This window comes from Euprymna scolopes, chromosome 19 (assembly GCF_053919585.1).
Source record: "Euprymna scolopes isolate OS-2025 chromosome 19, ASM5391958v1, whole genome shotgun sequence".
Taxonomy (NCBI): Eukaryota; Metazoa; Mollusca; class Cephalopoda; order Sepiida; family Sepiolidae; genus Euprymna; species Euprymna scolopes.
This window is the reverse complement of record NC_136500.1, coordinates 45,428,111-45,455,182: the sequence shown is the minus strand read 5'-3', so window position 1 is coordinate 45,455,182 and position 27,072 is coordinate 45,428,111. Positions and strand designations below refer to the sequence as shown.

The following is a 27,072-nucleotide window of genomic DNA, read 5'->3' as shown; positions in this document are numbered from 1 at the left end:
AGCGATAAAAAAATGTAGTCATGGTTCGAGGTTTAACAGAAATGACAGAAATAAGTAAAATTAAAAATGTGAAAAATAAAAAAATAATGCAAACACGAACATCAACTTCTCAAAGACGTTGATCAATTATAAATTCCAAAACTTTCTACATACAATACAGAATATTTTACACTTATTTATATCTATATTCCTATTTATATAAAGTTAGGTATAAGTATATGTATATATAGTGCTAAAACTAATGAACCAATCATTATACATTTTGAAACATAGCTGCAAGGTATAAAACGGGCAAAGAGGGGGTGGAACTTTTGTTAAATTTTTACCTGGTTTCCGCCTTAATATTTTCCTTTAAAATGACGACTTTTATAGGCTTTCGGGCATGCTGAAAACGAATATCGCATTTAAATTTACAGCAAATAAGTAGTTTGTCGGATATTAAGCAATGTTATTTCTTATGTTATTGCTGGTGGCCATACACACACGAGCAAGTGCTCGTGCAAGTAAAGCAATCCCGAGAGACAACACGCAAGTGAACGTGTACCAAGATGGCCACCAGCAATAAAATAAGAAATGACATTGTTTAATATCTGGAAAACTACTCATTTGCGAAAAATTTACATGCGATATTCGTTTTCAGCATACCCGAAAACCTTTAAAAGTCGTCATTCTAAAGGAAAATGTGAAGGTGGAAACCAAGTAAAAATCTACCGAATATTTTCTGTGAAACTTTAGACACTTCCAATTTTTGTTAAGTTTTAACAATACATATTAGACATCGATTCATAAATATTCCCCCCAAAACTCAATGAAGCAAAATTCCTTAAATTTCAGTTTCTTCTTAAGACCTCTTCAGCTTAAGCATTTAATTTTAGACATTTTCTTGAATCAAAATCATGTAATGGATCTGAATCAAAATTGGAATGCCAATCCAGATTTCGCCTGAAAGGTATCTCACACATTAAACCAACTATATGCTACATGTAGTCCTCATGGGGAATCTAGTCGTAAGTGTTGGTAACATTATATCCTTATTATAATATTTGCAAGCAGAAATAAAAGTGGTGCAAAATTGTTCTGTTCAGAGAATTAAGTTTAATCATCCTGGGACGGGTATTCTTTGAATATATCTATAAAGTTAAACCATCTGTCACGCTGACGTTAAGATTAAAAGGTCAGCCTTCTATTTATAATGTTTACTTCCTTTCGTTTGTAGGAAGATATTGCACAAGGTCAGAAAGGTGAGTGATAAGAAATGTCAGCACACTAGAAGATGAACCACTTTATATTTTACTAGCAGGAGTACCCAGGGTGTGGAAAGGTGGTATAGTAAGGCTATTAAGCAACCCAGCCCTAAAAAAAAAAATTAGCTGCAGTAGCCAGGCTCGAACCTTTAACGCTAAGAGGAAAAGGAGGTGAAACAAAAGTTCACGGCAACTTACAATGTCGCAGACGTTCAAAATAAGCTTAGTCATTGCAAGGCGTATGATAACTTTGCAAAAATGTTGACGCAAAAACTGACCCCTCCCTGTAAAAAACGTCTCAATTGACCAGCACAGAATTAATCTTTCTGGACAATTTTTCGATATTTGTCATCTGAGAGACCGATCTTTCTAACGATACCAATTTTGTCAGTGTCTGTCGCATCTGTTGAAAGTTTTTGCGATACATAGAAACACACACACACACTTTGCCTTTTATACATCTGGATTTCGCAAAACAAAAAGTTTAACAAGACAAAATTCGGCAAAAAAAGTGGGGAGGGGACAGCCTTGATTCTGCAACAATAGCCAGAGCAATCTCATGAACATGGCTGTCTATTGGCAATAAATTAATCCTTTCTCAATTGGAGAAAATAAAGCTTGGGAGGGTGCACTGCTTAGGACTGGACATGACCATACCTCAGCCTGACAGAACAGGACCAGCTGATGCCACAGTCCAAGCACTCATACATTCTTTCAATGTGACCAAACTAATGAAGTCTCCTGTTTTGCAGGCATTTCGCGATACTTTTCAAAATTAATCTTCCTATAAGGTCATCAGATCTAAGCTTGTCTTTAACACCCACATTACACATCCATTGTATCGTTTCTGCGTCGTTTCTCTCTAGGAAATATATCATCAACTCTCACTGATCAGGTCTCACTTCCATACTATTGGATTGTGTAGTGGACTTTCGGTCAGCGTTCAAGTTGTGGATAACTTGGCAAAGACTAAAGTTACCTCTCATGAAAGAGGAGAACTATTTATGGCACAATGGGAGATTCCATTGTGCACACATGGGCCAGTCTATTCTTTGGATTATGATTGGCTGAATCACCTGATTGGATATGCTTGTACATAAATACAAGCCCTCAGTCCAGCTCAATCTGGTGTCAGTCTTGTGCATAAGCTGGACCCTTGGTAAGTGTTGCTGCTATTATTATTATTATTATTGTTATTATTATTATTATTATTATTATTATTATTATTGTTGTTGTTGTTGTGTGTTATTGACTACTACAGTTCTTTTGATTATTCTACACATACATAATTCTGTACACAAATGCTTGATCACCCCCGCCTCTCTTTTGTAGTTGACAGCCGCAACGCTCTGCTGGTTAGTAATGGTAGAAATTCCTTGAAACTAATTTGATCATTTCCTAACTGTTTCAATCACACAAGTATCAGGTTCTCTCTGTCTAATAGGATCACTAATCGTAAAAACAAAAAATTTATTTTCATTCTCTAATAAATAAAAACTTGTAAATTTTACACATCATTTTATTCATTCATTGTATCTATCTTTTAACATTCTCTGCTTCTCTTCATGCAACACATGTCCTCAACTCTCACTAGGTATATATCATTATACTATGCACATATCTGATAGACTCTTCTCTTGCTCCACAGTGGTACTGCTATACTGGTTAGTAATAACAGAAATGCTGTGAATTTGGTCGCAACTCTTGTGATTATACTAGCACCATCTTCTTCATGCTTGTACTCCGATGGTATCACACAGGTGATTGTTGTGTCATTTATTTGAAAGGTGTTCAACCATGTCTTCCTATTCAACATCAACTTAGCCATAGAGATCAACATCACAGACTCTAACACAAATTTTTTTAATTTTTTTTAACTTTCATTCCCTCTGAGCAAAGCAGGTTGCCATGGAGATGTAAGGAACAACTGCGAATTAAGAGCCGGAGATTTTTAAGGGGGGGGGGCATCTTTAGTGAAGAGTTGTGCAGCGACTGTGTATGTTCACATTACATTTTAATTTCTGCATGTTGGTACAGTTAGAGGAGCAAGGAGGGAATTCCAAAGGTAACTTATTTGATAAAAGACTATCAGAGTAAACATCTGGGAACCTCTACAATGAAGGGGTGGGGATTTTACTGATTGTTAGGTGCTTCAAGTGTATTTACATCAAGGGACCACCAGAGCAACAAGTTCGTTAGAGCACATTCCATCGCAGTATTGTAAAACAAGCACAGGGATGCAATATTGCAGTGATGGGACAGAGGCTGGAACTTGGTGGACAGTGAGAGAGCTATTAGATTATCAACTTTTTTTTGAAGATATACAAAAGAGATAGAGATGTAGAGATGTGGACTTATATTTGTGTGTTCACTGCACAGATCGTGGTCGTCTGGTCGTTGTCTCTGTATTGGATTTCAACACCTGCCATTAGTGCCAATCATGCATTCTCGGTCAGTGTTCTAGTAAAGCGTTTTCTTTTCTAAATAAACTCTGAGTTATGAAACAAGTAACAGTATTTTATTCAATGAATGATTTTCGGTTTTGCTATCGAACCAGTCACTTCTAACCGAATACAAAACAATAATTCAGTCCACTTAGGGATTTACCAATCCAACAAATTTTTTTTTTTAATTTTCACCCCAAACAAGGCACAGTGCCACTTTGAAGTAGGGGGCTACTATCGGGGACATAAGTTGTAGGAGTATTATGAAGGGAGATGAGTAGCAAGATATCTGTTCACATAACACTTGAACTTCTGCATGTCAGTACAGTTGGGAGAACAGAATCCCAGAAGGGAGATCCAAAATCCATCAGTTCTGGAGAAGAAACTGTTGGAGTAGAAGGCTTTCTCACACCTAGGTATCTCTACTGTAAAGGAGTGGGATTTAGCTGCTTGTCACGTCGAGGGGGGTACAAGTGCTTGTAGTTCGTTAAAGCATTCACCATTAAAGTACTTGTAGAACAAGCAGAGGGATGAAACATTTTGTTGATGGGACAGAGGCTGAAGCCTAGATGATAGTTCAGGACCTATCAGGCTGTCCAGGAGTGAGAGACAAGTAGCAGATACACCAGCCCAAATGTGACAACAGTACTCCATACATATGCGAATGGTGGCCTTATAGAGGTACAGGATACTTTCAGGTGTAAGTAGTTTTCTAGCATGGTAGAGAGAGCCCACCTTCTTCGCAGAAGCCTTGGCAATGCTCTCAATGTATCCATTCCAGTTCATGTTTCCTGTAAACGTTAGGTTGAGTAGTTTAAAGGAAGTACTTTCAGGTAATATGTTTTTGGCCATTGCTATTGGTGGTAGAAAAGGTGTCTTGTAATTAATGAAGGAAACAAGCTTGGTTTTGACAGCATTAAATGTAACCACCCATTTTTGACTCCATTACACTACAGATTGGAGGTTATCCTCTAGTGTTTCTGCCATTTCCTTAGATATGTGTTCATTTAAAGTCAAGTCCCAAAAGCCCTTCTACAATTCCAAAATCAAAAATTTCGATCCAGTTGAGACATGGAAGGGAGAATGAAAAAACGATACTCCTAAAGGAGGGCACATCATTGAAAACCCAACTTTGCACCTCCCAGGTTTTGCTACAAATAGTAGGAAGAAGTGAGTAGCCGCAAACCGGATCGGAACAAGACACTGCAAGACTGCAATAACCTAACACATGTGGAGACAAATAGAGTCTCCATCAGCCCAAAGTGCAAGGAAGTCCCCCAGGACACAGACCACTTCATCCTACACTGTCTAGTAACCCAACTGGAAGGAAGCTATGCAACAGCCCATCTATTTGAAGACAATTTCTCAGACTGGTCAAAAAATAGCAGTATAGAGGTCTAACCCAAACGATACTATTACTAGTTCACTTAAATTCCTCACTGTCCTCAGAGCCTGTTTGAAACAAATAACTCTTTATCGTTCAAAATGTCTTATCTGAAGTGGACATTAATTCCGTAAGATTTCAAGTGGTCTCGTTTCCAAGCATGAATCCTCATTTTAATTAAGACAATCACTTTTCAAGTGGAGAAATCAAATGCTGGGTGGTCAAAACTCGACCCAGATATATTTCCCATCGCTAGTCTGTAGTCTGCAGTGTGCATCTCTAAACATGCAACATTGCACATGATTACACTCATGTGAGATTGATGAAAGAAACGTTTATATTTACTTCAGTGACAAAATCAATTAAAGAATGCCCTACTTAATAGTCAACAACCGCCAATGTTTTCAAACTAGACTTCTTTATTCTTAAGGCAATTCCTGGACGATTTAAACGAAAAAAGTCTTGACATCAGAAAGTTTACATGTTAAAAAACAAAATCTCCACTAAATGTAGATTTGATATTTTTATAGAATCACTCCCATCTTCAATTGGATGTCAATTTGGTGGATATATTCTTGTGTGTGTGTGTGTGTGTGTGTGTGTGTGTGTGCGCACAAATTATAGCCCATAACAAGGAAAATATGTTTAAATAAGAGATAAATAAAAATTGAAAAGAAAACTCCCTTAATCTAGTGCTAACCCTAAGTCTTGTTGGTTTGAAGACCGGGGGGGGGGTAATTCTATAAAAATATTGCTTCTTTTTATTTTTTATCTGTTTTTAATTAAGGAAATCCTAAGACTAAATAAATAAAAATGGATGCATAACGAAAAATACCCTAAATAAAAAGTACAATCTTTGCATTTATTTTCACTGGCTGACCTCTAAAGTAATTGATTTTCTGTAGACTCAGACTCCACAACCTCATGACTAAGTTCGGCTAAGGTCAACAGTTGAGCTACTCACTTCTTATTCTCTTTTATTGAAAAACCAGCTGACTAAAACATGAAAATAGTCCAATAAAATTCAACAGTTTCCATTTCCAAGAGTAGGCAGCAAATGTTTTTATAAACGGTCGTATCTAATCTTGTGTCAGCAAACTATGTCAGATAAGACTTCACAACGTTTGCGGCGCCGGTGAAGCAACAATAACCTTTCTTTCTTTCTTTTTTTTTAAGGAGGGGGAGGGGTTAACTGCCAGAAAAAAAAAAAGAAAGAAAGAGTTATCAAATAAAATGAGAGGAAATGCGAATTTGAGAAAGTGAGGAAAATTGTTACAAGTGAACCAAAGAGGCGGCAATTCAACTGATGATTGCCTTTAAAGAGAACCAACAACAAATGTATTTCTATAGCAGATGCTATCGAAATTTGACTGTAAGCTTCTCTTTATTAGATAACGTTTAAGATACGAGTTGAACAATTAAATATTCGTGCGAAGGAGGTGGAAAAGAGAAAGTAAAGAAAAACTAATATGGGGGAAAAATGTTTAATTCATTTCATTTTGTTATTACCTCCCTTGTATATAACTTTATATATTTGCTAGAAGGACTACCCAGCGTTGCCAGGGCCATAATCCTTTTCTTCTTTTTTTAAATAAACAGCTGTTAGAGAGAGAAAAGAGGGAGAGAGAGAGAGAGAAAGAGGGAGGGAGAGAGAAAGGAGGGAGGGGGAAAGGGAGAGGAAGAGAGAAAAGCGGGAAAGAAAAAAGGGAGATCAAAAAGGGAGGGAGAGAGAGGAGAGAGAGAGATTCTTTGGATAAAGCTTAAAAAAAAGAGAAATTTATGTCTTCTATCTATATATATAAAAGCGAAAAATGTATGTATGTATGTGTGTTTGTATGTCTGCTAAAAACTTTCGACAGACAGACAAAAATTAACAAACTTGGTATCATATAAAAGCCCCATCCTTTGCCCGACAAATATCGAAAAATTAAATAAAACGTTAATTATTTCACCCTGAAATCAGTACTTTTCTACAGGAGGGGGGGGAGTAGCAAAAACCGCCCTCTCATGACGAGATCGGTTCTATGCATGCGTCAGACGACGTCATAACCTGATTTAGTTTAAATAGTTGAAGAACTGACACAATTTCATGTACGTCATGTTAGTTCAGTTGGTTAGAGTGTTGGGTCACTATCTAAAGGTTTTGGGTTCGAATCGTGGTGTGAGATGTCTTTTTTTTCCCGATTTTGTAAATTTTAATATTGAAGCAGGGTTATTTAAGCCATTGTTCACGTAACGTTCGTTTTTCTGTTTATTTTTAATTCGCTTATTCTTATGTTTTCATTAACACCCCCACCCTTGACCGACCACACACACCCAAAAACACCCGCCCAACGCTGGGTACCCACCGATTTTTAAAATTTTAATATTGAAACAGTCTTATTTAAGCCATTTTTCACGTATTTTTTTTTTTTTATATATATTTTTCGGATTTTTTAAAGAAGTTTTAACGTTCGTTTTTCTGTTTTCTTTTGTGTTTTTGTTTTTCCGATTTTTACATTTAACATCATTCGTTTGCCTTACGTTAGTTTTTTTTGTGTGTTTTTTTTTTACTTCGCTTATTCTTATGTTTTGATTACCCCCCACCCACCGCTTTATTTTTCAGATAAGTTTTAACGTTTGTTTTTCTGTTTTTTTTTTTTTTTTTTTTTTTTTTGTTTTTTTTACTTCGCTTATTCTTATGTTTTGATTAACACCGTCTACCTCCGCCCGAGCACACACACCTCCAAACACTCGGGCAACGCCGGGTACCCTCCCCCCCGCTAGTACAAAATAAAATGCGTTTACAATAAAAAAATTCATTTTCGTCTTAAGCATGACAGACCAGGGAAAATTCTATTGCAATCTTAAGCATGACAAATTTAAAAAATATTAATATTTCATCTCTCTGTTGCAGATGTTGACGGTGTGAGATTCTAAAAAAAAAGATACCCCTGTCATGGACCTGTGTCAGAAGCAAAGATGCGTCATTGAATTCCTAGAAGAAGTGCACTGAAAATAGTGGTGACTATGTAAAAATAAATAAATTCTGGGGCACAAAAGGTCACTTGTTTTAATGGTACCACTCCTGTCTTTGTAACTCTTCAACGTTTTGAGTAAAAAAATAGGAGGCTTTACTTTTGGAACGACCCTCGTATGAATATTATTTGGAATGAACTTGTGTTTTAACTATGGCTTACCGGATGTATCCAATGATAAAACTTGTTTCACAGTAGTGGTTGTAGTGTGTGTGTGTGGGGGGAGGATAGTATAAGAAATGCTTGTGCCATTTCATGTGGTTATAGTGGATAATACTTTAGCCACAAACAGACACATTAGGCAAACGAACCCAGATGCTGGTACATTGCCCATATACATTTTAAATCTTTTCAAAAAAAAAAAAAAATATCATTGTTACAAAATTTCCTGAATTGAGAGACCAATCCCTGCAAAAATGGAGATCATGAAAATCTTATTAAAAAAATCGGGTTTAAAATTTAAATCCATTCCTAATATAGAATTAGCATAATTTACACCAAAATTTTCTAATGTTATTTTCATGGCAAGTGCTCGCCTGAGCTCCAATCTATGGTCTTCTCTTGCCAAACTTTCACGAAAATGTAACCACTATCAATAATTTCCCCAACTCTTTATCTGTGCCTAAACCTAAACATAGATTCCATGAACAAAGCTTCTTCATTAGAACTACATGCCTGTGGAACTCTCTGCAGTTTCCCTGCTTTTGAGCTGACTACAATATGGTTATCTTCAAGTTCAATGTAAACAAGTTGATAGGAGCTGTCCCCTCAAGTAATCCAATTTACCAAATTTCCACTACTAACGATTACTATGATATTGTTCCATTGACTACCGTATACTCATTAACCCTTATCTTCAAGTGGCCTCCGGGCAAGCGGTGACTCCTTTGTAAAAAAAAAAAAAAAAAAAAAAAGAGAGAGAGAAATTGATCCCTAATAGTTCCCAGGTCATTAAGTAAAAAAAAGGTCTTTGCATACTAACTTGTATAAAATTTCGTTACATCACCTACTCACAACCATATGTTGAAACAAATCGGTTTGTAGCAGACGACAGCCATTTTACACAGCAGATGGTAATCACAATAACCTTTGACTCTGATAAGATTTGTTATTTCTTCACCAAAAAGTAATACATTTACAATGTTTCAAAAAAAAAAAAAAAAAAAAAAAAAAAAAAATTGTTTTCGTAATATCCCATTGGAGATTGCATAGCACTTCCTATGCTTTTCTAGAAAAGTTCTAATCTTTTAAAATTCTTTATTTCCTTCCCTATTTCAAGTCTGGTTTATTTATGTACCTACTTGTTGTACCTGCCTGGTGTTGGCTCGGAATGCGGGGAAATCATTTTAGTTTTTAATTTTGTTTTGATTTGGTTATACCTTATACAGAAACAGAAATACAATTTTAGTTGTAAGGGAGACAATTCTTTTAATATGCATCAATTACAATCATGAATTATTCTCCTAGCTGTTTTTTTTAATTTTTATTTAATTTAATTTTTGATTTTTAAAGTAATAATCGAAAAATGTTTCCTTATTACATCCCAACTAGACTATATAATTAAAAAAAGAAAGAAAAGGATGTTATACTGCTAATAACATGGTCCAGCAATAACAAATAAAACGAGTTTGATATGTCAGCTTAAATACTACCTAGATCCAACTTAAGTTCTGACAAGATTTAAAGCACAAGTGAACCATGATACTTGACTTTGCATTTTAAACTTTAATTCAAGCCATTATATAAAAATAATTTAAAATCAACAGTAAGTTCTTTACAGTGCAATGTAGACTACAATGTACAACAATTCAAAGTTACCTGTCTCTTCATCATTCATAGTGATTTGTCAATAATTGTCAGACTTATCAATTAGCTCAGTTTGACGTTTCTGAAATTTTTTTAGACGAGGATTAGTTATTCGTATTATTTGGATTTTGAGATGAGGATTGGTTGGTTATTCATATTGTTTGGATTCATCAGACTACTGTTCTCATCTGGCGTGTGATTTTCAGAAGAAGGCCGAAGATTACATCGACCAAAATGTTGTGAAAATCACACCCAAGATGAGAACAGTCGTCCGATGAATCCAAACAATATGAATAGTTCATTTTGGTTCTTATTATTTGTTTTGTAAAACACATAAAAACATCAACAAACTAATTCCACAGGAGAGTTTTCCCTCTATTTTTAATTCCTATATCAATTATCTTAAAAAAATTCATATTATCGCCAGTAAAAAACTCCAGTTTCATAATTGCTTGGCCTGTTATACGGATAGCCGTGATTTAGATACATCTAGTGGAGAAACAGACAGGCAATATAGAAATACAGAAAAGAGTGAGAAAAATCGGTTCTATTCTGTTAAATTTATAAAGTAGGAGTTAATATCCTAAATGAGTAACTACGATTATGAAAATTTATAGTTCATCTCACATGTAAAAATATCTTATTCCACCAGTAATAATGTATGTTTAATATATAAAATCATATTAAATGGATCTTGTATTCTGATTAGTAATTTCTTTCTTCTTATCCATGCCAATTGCTCTTTACACTAAAAGCATATAATTTGCTTCTGCGTCTTTTAAAAACTGTTTATTCCAGCTATGAAGACTGTTAAAATGGTGGAATTTTTCATCATCTACATAGCTGCTATGGTTTACATAATAATAATAATAATAATAATAATAATAATAATATATTTATTTTTGTCAGATTTCATATTAACATTTACATTTGCTTAATAGAAATATTAGCATATTAATTTCTTACAAATATTTGTCTATCATACACTATATATATATATATATATATATATATATATATATATATATATATATATATATATATATATATATATAGAGAGAGAGAGAGAGAGAGAGAGAGAGAGAGATGTTTTTATTTGCGATACTTTCTTGAATCAAGTATTTATACGAAAGTGCATTTTTACCCAAATGCTTGTTGGGAATAATTTTTCCATTGACCAATCTGGTACCCCCTTAATGGGGAGCGGCATATATATTATTTTTAAAATATAGTTATCCACTGACACGTGTTTCGTCGTCCACGACTCATCAGAGTGGCTGAATCTTTCTAACACCTGAGGATATTCTCCATCTTTATATATATATACATACTAACGGGACTTGTGGAAATTCCATAGCGGCATCTTTTATATGTAATATATTGCTGCGAGGCATTCTGTGAATGCTCAGCATGAATGGAGACTCTGCAATATTATTGTAGCCCTTTTGTTAAAACTGTAAAAGTATTTATCTAATTAATCTGGTTAATGTTGTGTCAGAACATATCTGGTTATTATGGTTTATCTCCAATATCCTTATAGGAGTCTGTGATATATTTTCATTGTATGGATGCTCTACGCAAACGAAAACCCCACAATACCATCATACCATCTTCAGACAGAACAGACACTACCTTGGACCTAGCCAGAAGACCAAGAAGGTATATTTTAGTTCCATGTATGACGCAAAAGTGTCATCATTTATCATTTATTTTTATTTAATGTTTTTTTTTTTATGCTGCGTTAGATTTTTACTTATCCTTCTCATTTACTCTTATTACTTCTTCTTATGTTATCTTTAGTCTTCTCCTGTGAACTGACCCTACTATCTCAACTGTTCTACATCTACTAATTGAAGAACTTGTTGTGTCTGCACAAATAATTAAAAAGGACACAAAAATAAAGGTATACAATAATATATTAGGAAGAAAAGTTATATATATATTTATATGTCTTCAGATATACTTCAGTTGGAGATATTCTGGAAGGTGGCGTGTTGCATGTCTTACTGGAGGCAACATAGGCGTCTTGCCTATTTGGCGGTCGTTGCAGAACTCTCCCAGTATTGGTGATTGATACCTTTATATATCTCACTCACCCGCCTATGTTAATTAGTGGGCGTCTCCACAACAGAACTCTAATCCAGTTTTTCAACGTGGCCATAGCATTGAAGTTTACTCTTTTCCATTATACTGTTCGGATTTTATCCTTTCTGATATCATCAGAACTTTAAGACTTGCATTATACACCCAGCATATCATTTTCATATCATTTCTATCCATGCAACACATATCCTCAAACCTCATTGACCAGGTTTCACTTCCATATACCATTGCATACACCAGGGATATGAGTGTAGGGGAACGGGTGCCGCTACCCACTTCCTGCTTCTCATAAAGTAGGTTGTCGTTATCATTCTAAACATTTTCTAACACCTGAGGACATTCACCATCTCTATAAATCTAGTATCAGAGCATGTATGGATTATTATTGTCATGTTTGGGCTGATGAATCTCTGTCCAATTTGAAATGGTGGAAAAACGTATCCGCAATTTAATTGGACCCACCCTAACTTCTCTGCGACCTCTTTTTCACAGACGTGATGTTGCTAATCTCAGCCTTTTCTATAAATACTACTATGACATGTTTTCTTCAGAATTGTCTGATCTATTCACTGCTCCTTTTGTTCCAGCTTGTTTGACTCGCTGGTCTAGTGGTCTTCAGCCATTTACCGTTTTGATACCTTAAGCTTTCTATTCCATTAGCTTCTTTCCAAGAACAGCAGGCTTATGGAACTCTGTTCCTGCTGACTGTTTTCCTCCTACTTTTAACTTTGGTCTTTTCAAGACTAAGGTCAACAGACCTCTGTCTTTGCAATAATCATCCTCCGTTCTTGTTAGCTCCTTATATTACGTGGCTTCACACCTTGTCCGGAACGATTTTCATAAAAAAAAAGAAGAAAAAGAAATTCCTGCAATCACACTAGCACCTGATCCTCCTCGTGCTCCGATGTTATCACCAAGATAATAAAAATTCTGAACAACTTCAAAGAACCTTTTAAATTATATACCAATCTTCTTCAAAATCAAAACATATCAATTTGAGTTAGAATCGGCCAATTTTCTCTGAGCGAGAAATTAATTTCTTTTGATCCAAACTTCAGATTTAATTAAGAATCATTTCACACAAAATGGATGAAAAATCTGTGAACTAGTAAGAAATTAGGAGAACTCCATGTTTGTTTACAGGTGACCTGAATCGTTATAGCAGAGATAAGGCAGTGTGTTCTTAAGGGCTTTTTGGGGCCAGTTCGGTATAGGGAGATACAGGTTGCTTACACCTCGATATTTATAGAAAAAAATGGTCAGTCAATCTTCATTTCTAGTTGAGTGTTATTCTTGCAAAGGTTTCTTTTGATGTTAAAACTGGAACATGCCACAAGTAAAAGTAGAAGAGGTGATAAAAGACATATCTGGATAGCATTCTTGCACAAAGGCCAAGAACCCCCTCCCCCCCAAAAAAAAGAAAATTATGACAAAAAAAAATAAAATATACATAATTAAGAAAAAAAATAGTGAAAAGAAGGAAGCACAAAAAATAAACAAACAAAATGAAATAAAGAAAGGATGGAAGAAAGAAAGAAAAAAATTTAAATTATTTAAATAAAAAATTAAAACAAACAAGCAAACAAACAAAAAAAGAAACAAATAGTAAAGATCCGGTATTGAGAGGAGACTGCAGTTTCTATAGAAACCAGCTTCGATAGAAGAACGTTTTCTGGATCAATGCCAAAATAGTGGAATTGGTACATAATTCACCCTAGCAGTGGAAATTCCCAGCAAATAATTATCCTACAAAGCAAACTAGCGATACTGTCAGTGATAAATGATATTCTCACGGTGATAATGATTACTAGGTAAAAGGTTAAAGTTCAACTGTTGTAAGCTGTACTTGTTAGCCAACTAGTCCATTCTTGAGATGGACTGATTATATGTTGCAGAAACAAGGAATTTGTCAGAGGCACTGCTGATTCCGATAGGGTGGATTGCCGGGGGCATGGTAGATTCTGCTACAGGGTTTGTCGGAGGCACAGCAGAATCCGATACAGGGGTTGGTCAGAGACCTGGCAGATTCCGATACAGGATTTGTTGAAAGCATGGCAGATTCTAATATGGAATTTGTCAAAGACATGGAAGATTCCGATATAGGGTTTGTGGGAAGCATGGCAGATTCTGATACGGGATTTGTTGGAAACATGGCAAATTCTGAGACAGGGTTGTGAAAGCAGATTTCGATGCAGAGTGTATTGAAGGCATGGTAGATTCCAATACAGGGTTTGTTGGAAGCATGGTGGATTTCGATAAAGGGTTTGTTGGAAGCACAGCAGATTCCAATATGGGCTTTGTCAGAGGCATGGCAGATTTTAATATAAAATTTGTCAAGGGGATGGCATATAGGGTTGCCAGAGAAAGTCAAAATAAAGAGAAAGACACCAGTGCATATGTGGACCAGCAGTCATTATTTGATGAAACAGAAGTCATATAATTCCATTATTCCCATCGTTTGAAATCTTAGTTTCCAATGCAAAAGAATAGGGAGAAGAGAGAGAATAGGAGAGAGAGTGGAAGAAAGAGAAAAGTAGAGAAAAGAGAAATGTAATATCTGTATATATTATCACAAACATAAAGAAAATACACTTAGTGATATGGGGGCATATATTTCATCAGTAGATCTTCCTAAATATTTTTTCTCAAATTTTGGTTGAAAATGGCGAAACAACTAAAGATTTATTTCTCTTTTAAAACAGCCGATTTGCATTCGTTATTAGTTGACTTAATACTATTTGAATGTTTTCATAAACAATTAGAAATAGTTAGCGATTGGTGTGCAAAATAAGACGGTGTAGGATCAGAATAGTTAACAAAGCCCCCTTTCCATGTTAAGAATGAGTTTTTAAATAACATTGCTAATATTTAGAAAACCATTCTTAACATGTGGAGAACGGGGCGGAGACGCAATCTTAACTATTCTGTACATGTCCTCTAACCAAAGAATGTTCATGTGTTTAGTCTAATCTCTACAATTATATAAATGCAACTTTGTGTGTATGTGAGCTCGTTCCTTATATACTCCGAAATAGCTGAACATATTTTCTTTAAAATTTACAGAACTTTAATGTATAAGTCTGGGAGTGATCTTAGTTAAGTTTTGTCTCAGAGTGCCCCCCCCTCCCCGATAATTACTGATAATCGAAACCGTTATTTTATTGAGGTCTCTAGATGTCAGAAAGCTGTCTAACAGTTTCTTCTTTCAGACTGTTAATATTTGGAAATCGCTTCCTGTTTCTTGCTTCCCTGACTGTACTAACACGTTATAGTTTAAATGTAACACAAATGGATATCTCAGTGCTTAACTCCTCACATAGTTCCCTGAAGACATGATCCCAATTAGTAGCACTTTATGTCTAAGTTGTTTGGGGTGAAAAAGAGTATAAAAAAGGTCATTTGTTTCTATTTCACTACTGGTATAGTTGAGCCCTCTTTTGTATTTGTGAAGTTTGCAGTGGTTAGGGTTTGGCTTATACAGGTTTGCTATATTCGAATTTAGTTTGTATCCCTTTTTTATGGTTCTGTATCAATGAGTTAAAGATTTTTATCACCATAAAATAAAATGTCATCGAGACAAAATACAAGAAAAAGACAAAAGAAAAACAAATTAAACACAAAAAGAAATAATCAAAAATGAGATTTGAATCAAAAAAACATCTCAGAAAAAGTAAAAAATTTTAATTTATTGAATAACGGCAAAAACATATGAAACAAGCCGATTATGCAGGGGTCCCCCCTGCACGAATGAAAAAATTTACTTTCACCATGACTAATGTTTGTGCAAAATTTTAAAAAAATCTAAAGCATGGTTGCTGAGAAAAGTGCAAACAAATGAATGGATGAACGATACGATTTGAGAGCAATTTTACCCCTATAATGGCTCCTAGGGGTGGCAACCAGAGTTATCCTAGAAAATCTGTTTGGGTAAAAATTTACTTTCACCGTGACTAATGTTTGTGCAAAATTTCAAAATTCAAGGCGTGATTATTGAGAAAAGTGTGAACAAACAAACGGACAAACAGGAGTGAATTACTAGGTCCAATCCCTCCTTTGTTGAGGGACCAAAAAAGAAGACTTGTGTGCTTGACTATTAAAAAAAAAAAATGCAATGGGTGCGACAAAGGTGTTAAAATGAGTAAAGAGGGTGGGGGAAGAAAAAAAAAAGAGAAGGAAAAGAAACCAATGGAAACATGGATAAAATGCAGTAAAAAAAAAAAAAGAAAAATAATTAAATACAGTAAGAAATTATCAAAACATGATCACAAATAAAGAAAGTGTTCTTCCATAAAAACAATGCAATATGTCCCAAGTCGATTGCAATGATATAAAAATGTATATTAATTGTACTTCAAATTATTTGTCATTAACTGTATTCTCTAGGTCTGGCCACCAGTAATTATTAGCTGCTTGCAGACACTTTCTGTGTATAATTGTTTTTCAATCTGTAGTTTTTTTATATACATCCTGTCTCCACAGCATTTTATTTCATGATATATTGTGCATTTTATCCTTATATGTATATATTAGTTCGTTATGATTAGACTCATTAAACGCATGAACTGCAAAAGTTAATTAACAATTAAATTACAATGCACTATGAAATTAAATAAACAATTAATAAAAATTAATTAATAAAAAATTAATTAGCAGACAAGTGAAAAATTCTTGGTTCTAATTAGAGAAAGAAAAAATCCGTGGATTTTAATTATTATAACTTTATATGTGTGTGTGTGTGTGTGTGTGTGTGTGTGTGTGTGTAAAAGTTTAGTGGAAAAGAACCCCAACAAAGAGCTTCATTATTAAAAAATTAAATAATAATAGCATAGCATTATTACAGACGTGGAAGCAGACATAAACAGAAGTTGAAGAGACTCTGGTAAAGAAAACTAACTATATGTCCTCTTTGAATTTGAAACAGATGGTATTAATACTGTTTTGGTCTTCTGTAATTACACACACACACAAAATTGATATTGACAATCTAACCTTTTTTTACTTCATTGAATTAGCTCTAAACCTGAGGCTTGGATCTACATTTTTTTTTTTTTATTCCGCTTATGTTGAGCTCAAATAATATTTTATATTATTGTACAGTAATTAAAATGATGGAAGAATAACACAAACAAACGTTTATGCTACATTGCTGCATTTCTGAGATGAGGATTGGTTTTTCCATATTATTTAAAATCTTCAGACTACTGTTCTCATCTTGAGTGTCATTTTCACGTTTCCGTCAGTCAATGTAACCTCCAACCTTCTTCAAGTGTATTTTGCTGAATTCAAGAATGTTTCTGTCGAACTCGAGAATTCAACGGAATTTCGAATGGAACCCTTTATTAACTTTATGGGAGTAGCATGCTCTCGTTCCATCAGCCATGACTGGGTAGGAGTCCTAAGTAATTTTCAATTGTATTTTACGGTCGCTCACATTGAAGATTAAATCTTCAACTATCAGGAGAATATTACTTTTACAATTGATTTTTCCAAGTAATCTAACGACTGCATCACGAGTCCTGGTGGATAAAGTGCGGAACGATAAATTTGTCACCTTAAAGAAAACAACGCTACAGCTTTATTTTAAAACTTTTACTAAAAAAATCAATTTGGTCCAGAATGAGGAGCATGCCTTTTCTACAAGCACCGGTGGAGTTCATATACTCATGCACAGCAAATACTTAGTGGATAGCAGCAATCAGGCTGGCTTTGATGTTGCGGGAGGTCATGTTGGTGATGTTCTCGATGTATGACTAAACAAAGTAGTCCAGCGGATTCAGATCAAGGGAGGGGGGGGACAGTGAAAGAAGGATACAAAGTCATAGCATTCGTTCTAAAGCCAAACCTGGGTCTCTTTGAAATTGTGGGCCAGCACAGAGTCATGCTGCCATTCCCAGGGTCTGCCAGTGGGTCACCTGATTGCACCAGGGAATCACCACACTCTTCAGCACATCCAGGTACACTTTGGTGTTGACTTTCAAGCCGACTTTGAAGATGTGAGGTCGCATGATGCAGTCCTCACTTGAAACTATGAGACAATTCCTAAATTTTTTCAGATTTCAATTCCAGGAAAATGTTGATTAACGATTACGATACCAAGTACGATTCCGATTCCCGTGGAATTGTTGTTTTGAAATATACCATTATATAATCAGTTTTGTGTAGCGAAAAAATTTGGTTCCGTGAAAAAGTGGAAATACAATTAAGGGAATTTCGAAAATGATTTTATTTTTTTTGTACAATTTCTTTCATTTAAGATAAAAGTTAAAACAAATATTTTAACCATGAATTAAACATGTACCATGAAATTAATAACAATCAATTTCAGGAGTTATTTTAAATGGTCTCATGTTGAGGAAGTCATGTATAGAGACGCTTATAACATGAAAAGTGAAAAAATATTAGATAATTTTGAAACATTTTTAGAGCATGTTCATGAAAAATATGGTAATTAAAAAAATCCCAATAAGCTTTGGGAAAAGACATGTTTTGAACAATTTAATTTTTAATTTTTTATTTTTGAATAAAAAAAATAATTATTAAAACAAAAACAATAGTGTTCTTGCCGAGTAGTTTTTTATTTTATCCAAGAAAATAAAAAGTACTCATGCACTTAATGAACCGTGCTGAAATAATGACATTTAGAAAGCCATTCTTAACATGGGGACGGGAGGCTGTTGTGTACCTATTCTGTGCTTTCACCTAACAATTTAATAAAAACAGATATCGTAAAACTTTAATTAAACTTGAAAGTATTATTTAAAAATAGTGCGGATCAATAAGTGCACTAGCACCAAATAACATTTCACTGTGTTTCAATCTACGACATTCCATGAGAGGTACGTACACGCTAAAGCTTTTTGTTTTAGTTTATTTTTGTTTATCGCCACAAGTGCTAATTTTGACTTTCACCAGTTTTCCTTTAAAATCAATTAGAAACTCTTCAAACATTGTGCGAGGCACTTAAACCATTAAAAAAAAAAACAAATAACGGTAACATAAGTGCATAAACACCAACGTTTTTTTTTTTTTTTTTTTGTTTTGCTTTCATTTTGTTTGTTTGTTAAATCTGGCAAAAAAAAAATAAATAAATAAATAAAAATAACAAAAGAATACAAAACAATAATAAGAAAAGGGTATTGTAAAACTTGAAAATAATATTTAAAAATAGCGCGGATTCCATTTTGACTTTCACCAATTTTCCTGTTAATAATTACATAAATTCCGGCAAAAAAAAACATAAAATCATAATAACAAAAATCGGTGAAGATTAGATAAGTAGGTCCGCAGACGAGCCTCGTTCTGACAGTTGTAAAATTTAGGTTAACAACCAGTGAAGCTACCGAAAAGTAACACTTTTGAATGAAGATGGATATAAGCAATATTTTAAAATTAATTTCTTAATTTTACTTAAAAACAAAATTTAAACATATATTAACAAAATATTTTAGAAAATAATTTCTTAATTTAAATAAAAATTGATTGTAAAGAATTTTTAAAAAAATAATAATTGAAAAATATTTCAAAGTGTTTACATAACTGGTTCTTCCAACTCCCCCACTTCTAAATAGAAGAAAAGCTTTAGTGTTTTTACTATTTTAAAGCGCTTTTTTTTTTTTTAAGTTTGAAACACAAGTAGTGGCTAGTTAACTTAGAACAACAAGTGTGCATGGCGGAAATTCTTCAGGGTTTAAATGTATTGTAATGCTTTTATGGTGGTCGAAAAACGTTTTTCAGCCGCCATATTACTTTCTATTTACTTGCCTCCCCATGAGGGTAGAGTTAGACACAATGTCGGTTTTTAATGTAGAGAAGCATTTATTACTAAAAAACGAAATGGTGAAATATAAAAGCTAAAAGTAAAAAAAAAAAAAATTTTTTTTTTAATTCAAAGAAATTTCGAATTTCGAAACTCATTAAGATAAAGAAAGATTACCTTTAAAATTCTTGTACATCAATATTAAATATATCATGAAAAGTTCTATGACGTTTTTATAAATTTTTGAGAGCATTAATCTCACTTCAAACAAACAGTTCAACTTAAAAATATAAGAGAATCGTAATGAAAGAATCATAAATCTAAGGTATTTTTTAACGATGCGATTCCAATCCCCCCCCCCCCCAAAAGACACAATTCTTATGATTAACGATTCTGATTAATCGTCCCACCACTACTTAAAACCACACCAAAGACTATAAACGTGGTTGGAAACTTTGTTGAGCTGTGTCCTCAATCATTGAACTGTCTGAATTTGTATTTTGAGGGTGCTGGTAATGGTCCTGTTGTCATATCTTGGATCAATAAAGAGCATAAGTTGTACAACGGCACATCTCCTATCTTGCTCGTTGAACATTGTATAACTTTCAGACATAATAGAAGGCTCCTATTGCTCTTGGGATTTGTACACAACTGGCCACCTAGTAGATGGTCTACAACAAAAAAAACAAACTGTTTTTCATCAAATCGAAATGGAATCATGTAGTCTTTTCTAAGGCGACAATTTTATCATTCCACTCTGTAGTATGAAATTTGGGAGCCTTAAACCTATTTTATTTCTAGTTGTGAATATCACTATTTATTACTAATTATTATTACTATATTTAAAAAAAAAATTTTTTTTCTAAATTCCATTTTCACCCCAAACAAGGCACAGTGCCACTTTGATGTAGGGGGCTACTATCGGGGACATAAGTTGAAGGGATACTATGTAGGGAGTTGAGCAGCAAGATGTCCGTTCACATTACACTTGCACTTCTGCATGTCAGTACAGTTGGGAAAGCAGGAAACCGGAAGGGAGTTTTGAAGTTTAGCAGTTCTGAGGAAGAAACTATTAGAGTAGAATGTTTCTAACCATCCATTTTTGTGCTCATTCCACTACAGATTGGAGGTTTTTGCCATTTTCTTAGACGTGTGTTGTTTTCTTCTCGTGCCTGTTACAGAGTGTCGTGTCATCAGCAAATATATCCATCTCAGAAACAATTTTATCAGGGAGATCATTTATGAATATCAAGAATAACAAAGGTTCAAAGATAGACCCCTGATGTACACCCGCATTTGTATCATATTGTTTTGATGTATGATCGTCAAGGACAACCTGGATTCTTCTCTTATTTAAGAAAGATTTAATTATGTTAAGTATTCGTCCAGAGATACAGTAAGATCTTGTTTTTCTGAGAAAACCATTGTGTCAAACTCTATCAAAAGCCTTAGATATAGGGCTACCGCTCTTACCCTCCCCTGCTTTGTTCAGTGTATGGTATATACGTTCAGATATTACAGTAAAGATATCTGCTGTAGAACGGGATTGTCTAAATCCATATTGTTGCTCAGTCAGAAACTGTAAGGTGATGAACTAGAGCTTGGTAAATTATGGACTCAAATATTTTGGCGAAAGGAAGCTAATGGGGTGATAATTGAATGGGTCAGTTCTTTCGCCAGAATTCTTGTAAACTGGTACCACAGAAACAGTTGTCTAGCAGTCAGGAAAGCAAGATTCGTCAAGGCATTTGTTGTATAGTTTAGAGACGACTGAAGCAACCTCAGTGGAGCATTTTTTTGATAGCACAGCTAGGATGAGATCAGGTCCACATGCTTTTGAGATGTCTAGGTTTTATATTGTTATTTTCATGGCAAGTGCTCGTCTGAGCTCCAATCTATGATCCCTCCTCGCTAAACTCATGAAAAACACTCATCTAGTTGAAACCACTATCAATAATTCCCCCACTCTTTATCTGTGCCTAAACCTACACCTAGATTCCATGAACAAGCTTCTTTCTTAGAACTGCACGCCTGTAGAACTCTCTTCCATTTGCCTACTTTTCACAAGTTCTTGATGAACCGTCCCCTTAAGTAATCCAATTTACCAAATTTCTACTAACGATTACTATGATATCGTTCCATTGACTACTGTACACTCATTAATCCTTATCCTCGAGTGGCCTCCAAGCCTTGCTTTGTGGTGACTTCTATGTAAAATGTATATTATTGTTTACTTATTACTGTATATATTATCTATTATTTATAATTAACAGTTCCCATATCATGTTAAATTCTATAGTAGGTCTACTTAGTAACTGATTGTCACCCAGCGTATGTGCTGCATCTCTGAGTCGTTTTACCCTCCACTGTTCTTACATAATTACTTAGGACTTCCTATCCAGTCATGGTTGATGGAACGAGAGCATGCTACCTCTATGAAGTAAATAGAGTTTCGTTCAAAATTCCGTCGAAATTCCTGAATTTGACAGAAACATTCCCAAATTCAACAAGATACAACTGAAGAAAGCTGGAGGTTACATCAGCCGAAACATTGTGAAAATGACACTCAAGATGAGAACAGTAGTCAAAAGATTGCAAATAATACGAAAGTTTATGTTGTTTAACATTTCAGTTTTTGTTTAAAACTTTGCTGTTTTCATATGCCATAATCTACAAATATCTCACAAATCTAATATAAAATGTTTTTCTCTCATTATTACTTGCAGAGGCTTTTTTTGTTATCACTTTTAGAATCTATATAACATACCACTCAATAAGTCTCGGGCCTAACTAATTAACTACTTTTAGGCCAAATTTGACTTTATTCATCAACATAGTCTCCTTTTAGGGTGATAAATTGATTCCAATGCTTCTTTAACAATTCAATACATTTTTGTAGAATGATTTGTCTTTGGTCATAAGATATGCCCCAGTTTCTGATATTACGTTTTCATTAAACCAAATCATTTTCCCTCAAAAATTCTTTTAAGGTCTGCAAACAGCCAGTATTTACTGGGGGCCAGATCTAGAAAATGGAGTTGGTGCAGAAGCAATTTGAAGTGTAATTCATTTACTTTTGGTATCGTTGCAATCGATTTATGACATGGTGCATGGTCTTGGTGAAAGAGCATTTTTTTTTCTTTATCTATTACTGTATTTTGATGATTTCTTTCTTCACACATTAATAATACTATATAATATTCGCTATTAATGGTTCTGCTGTTCTCAAGGTAATCGACAAGCAAAATACTTTGCACATTCCAAAATACAAAGAACAAAACCTTGCCTGCTGATGTTTATGATTTAAGACAGCTTTTACCTGTTGCTCTCTACTCAGCTGACTGACAATTTTACCATGGGATGAAGTGATATATCCATATTTCATCCATTGTCACATATTGACGTGCAAAAAACTTCTTTTTATTGCAATGAAACTGTTGGAAACAATGAATCACCAATGCATTGCTGTCTTTGATATAATGCGAGCAAAGACGACATCCACTTTGAACACAGATTTCTCACTGACAAATGTTGATGAAAAATGGGGAATAGACTGTTTTCTAATATCTTTAGTATTAGTTTTATATCAATAGGAAAATTCAAATCTCGTCTCGAATTTTTTTAAAATTGGATACATGTTTTATACATTACATAAGAAATTAACATGATGGCAAAAAAAAATTACATAAATAATATTTTTATTATCTGAACAAAGATAGACGCAAGGGCATTTAACATTAGTTCAAAGCAAATTATTTTTCCTTTAAAATATGATTTCTAATATTTTTTCCTCTGATAAAAAATAACATTCATTGTAGTTTATTACTCTCTCACACAAATACTAAATAACTTATTTGTCTACAAAAAATTTTCCTCACACCGGAAGTTAGGTAAAGATGAAAATTCGCATGCATAGGAAGACCTCCAGTCTGTAGTGGAATGGGGACATAAGTGGATGATAACATTGAATGCTGCTAAGACTAAACCTCTTTCCTTTAATAATTACAAGAAATCTTCTCAACCACTGCTAATGATACTCTACCTGAAAGCTCTTTGTTCAAACTTCTCAACTTAATGTTTACAGGGAATATGAATTGGAACAAATATAACAAGGCCATTGCCAAGAGAGCTGCTAAGGTGGTCTATTTCTACTGTACTAGAAAGTTACTTACCCCTGAGAATATCCTGCACCTCTACAAGGCCACCATTCACCCATGCATGGAGTATTGTTACCAAATTTAGAGTGGTGCATCTGCTACTAGTCTCTCACTCCTAGACTGGGTTAAAAAAAGAGTTGCCAACCTAATAGGTCCTGCACTAGCAACCAAACTCCAACCTCTGTCCCATCTCTAAAATGTTGCATCCCTGTGCCTATTTTACAAGTATTTTAATGGAAGATGCTCTAACGAACTCCAAGTTTTGTACCCACTCGACGTAAATACGCCTGACTAACCTGACAAGCAGCAAAATCCCACCCCTACACTGTAGAGATCTCCAGATGTAGGAAAACCTTCTACTGAAATAGTTTCTTCCCTAGAACTACTATTTGGAATTCCTTCCTTGATCCCTGTTTTCCCGACTGTACTGACATGCAGAAGTTCAAGTGTAATGTGAACAGACTTCTTGCTGTTCAACTTCCTACATAGTATCCCTGCAAATTTTGCCCCAAATAGTATAAACTAACACCCAAATGGCACTGTGCCTTGCTTGGAGTGAAAGAGCAGAAAAAAAGAACAGTTTATTTTTTAAATAATAAAAATTATCTTTCATCAATGTCACTATATAATGTGGGAGAAAATAAAGATTTTATAGGCAATCAAGTGGGACATGGTTAAAAAAAAAGGCTGGCATAAATTTGTACAATATATACATTTGTAAAATATATACATTTGTACAATATATACATGGGAGAAGATTCTACAAAGGTTGAGAATCAGGGTTAGTAAGTTTTCAGGAAGAATTTGATTTTGTAAAAGGACGATTTAATAAGAATTCGTTTACATCGGACTTGAAAACAACCATGTTGTAGTCAGCCAAGAAGCAACCCTGTGGTATCTTGTTCCATAAACTGAAAAATCTTAGCAAGCAACTTTGCTCATGGCAGTTTTAGGTATACAGAAGATAGGAAAATTGCTGTAGCTAGACAAGTTTTTGTTGTGAATGTTTTCAAGACGGAACACTGATTATTATTTTTGGGGTGGGTAAGTATCAGTTTTAGGGTGTGTAAATCTGTGGAGCCCTTATAGCAACATATAGAATACATTTACGGAGCTCCTTATTTTGTTAAAAGAAAAGAAGGGAATTTTAAGTGTTCTTCCAAATGTAGAACAAATACCTGAAGCGAACTTTTTGAATAATGGAAAAACCATTTTTATCCACGACTGGCGCGAAAGAGTGTAAAAAAAAAACAAACAAAAAAACTAACAGAGCTTGCAGTTTTATGGAAAACCAATTAAAAACTAATTGTTTTTGTTTCATTTATTACCAGGAATCCGTTTTGTAACCTAAGAACTAATCCTAGCAAGACTAAACAGATTAAAAAAAAAAAAAAAAAAAAAAAAAAAAAAAAATCACACATACATTTAATTCGCATTACTACATCCCGGGCAGCACTGGGCAAACAGCTAGTTTCATATTTATTTTTAATCTTAACATTTAATTCGAATGAACCGTTAAATTAGTTTTAAAAGGAAAAGGATAAAAAACAATTTGATAAAAAGAGTTGAAAAAAAAACAAAAAAAAGGTAAAGCTGGTACCAATTTCTGCCTCTTTCAATTTCAAAATAAACACAAGGAACTTGCACAAAAATCCAAAAAAACATTTATTTGTCTTTTTATCTGATGCACTCAAAACATTCAGTCACTAATTTAGTACCTGGTGATTCCAGATGAATTCAGAAATGGGCATAACCATTGGATTCCTAACGAAATATTCCTCAAGAAAATTGGTATGTATTTATTAATTATGATAAATAATTATTTTCTTTACCTACAGACACTAGTGTTTCATGATTTTGCAATCGTTAGTGCAGGAAGTGACGATTGCTGCTGCTCAAAATGATTTAACACTGCCACGAAGCTACCTTTGACTCCATCAGCAAGTAACGTAAGTCTTGGTCCAAAGTCAACAGCCACAATAATTAGGGTAAATTTAACATTTATAAAGCCAAACATTGGCATTACGTTATTAAAACTCTGTGTGTGTGTGTGTCTTTATTTCGAGACTTCCTTTAGATGAATGAAATTAAAATAAAACATCAGCACAATATTTGAAAATATATTTTTGATGTAATGAAATGTATGACCCTGTTCCATTTCAGAAACGGAAAAAGTTGTTGGAAATTAAAAAAAGGTGGGGGCATAGCATTATGAGAGAGAGAGAGAGAGAGAGAGAGAGAGAGAGAGAGAGAGAGAGAGAGAAAGATTTTTTTATAATATCATATAGCTGTTAATATATTTAAAAAGATATGATGCAATTCATATTCTTTTTGGAACAAATATGTCCGTAATAATTCAAATATGGATGTGTAGCTGAAATGAAATGAGTGTATTTTTGTTATGTAATTTATTGATTGATTATATGTATTAATTATTATAGGAGGTGTTTTCTATAGTGTGAGAGAGTTAACCTGTGTCTAAAATTAAACTATGTTCCTTAAATAAAAGTTTACTTATTAATGGCGATACATTATAGAAACCTCTACATTGTTTAATTGTACTTGAATTTGCGATAAGCGCTGATACAAGAAGTCTCCATTGCAGTTTATTTGAAATAAATTTAACTATTTTTGTTTGTTTGAAGTCAAAAGTATGATTTTGCTGCAATAAATGAGAGAATAATGCATTCAGAGAATTGCTATTTCTTATATCTCTTTATGTTTGTTAAGCCTTTTCTCTAATGTACATTGGATTCTACCAAACGTATATATGATGGCAATTTTGGCACAGAACAGTGTATATGGCTGCATTGGAAATTAGTTTGTTTTAGAGATGTTTTGTTGTTTTTAATGTTTGTTTTATAGTTTGTGATGTGGTTTGCATGATTGGAATTTCTAGTTTGTTTTATGTGTTGCATATTATTGTATTATTGGTGTGAAGAAGATGTCTGTTTATGAGAGAACTGTCTGGTGTATATGATTTTTGCTTATTTATCCTGAAAATTATTTGTGTGGCTTTTTTCTTAGCATTTAATATAAAATATGTGAGATATTGCAAGTTTTTCAAAATATTTGTGATGTATTTGAATTCTTCATCCAGATATTTTGGACTGCAAATTCTGAATGCACATTGGAAGAAACCAATTATCATACCTGTTTTT

The 27,072-nt window shown here is 34.0% G+C and overlaps 1 protein-coding gene across 7 annotated transcripts in view; it reads right to left on the bottom strand.

Annotated features, from left to right (window-relative positions):
* LOC145303547 (dihydropyrimidinase-like) overlaps nucleotides 1–27,072 on the bottom strand; it is a 486,844-nt gene that overhangs the window by 377,767 nt on the left and 82,005 nt on the right. The window lies entirely within an intron of this gene.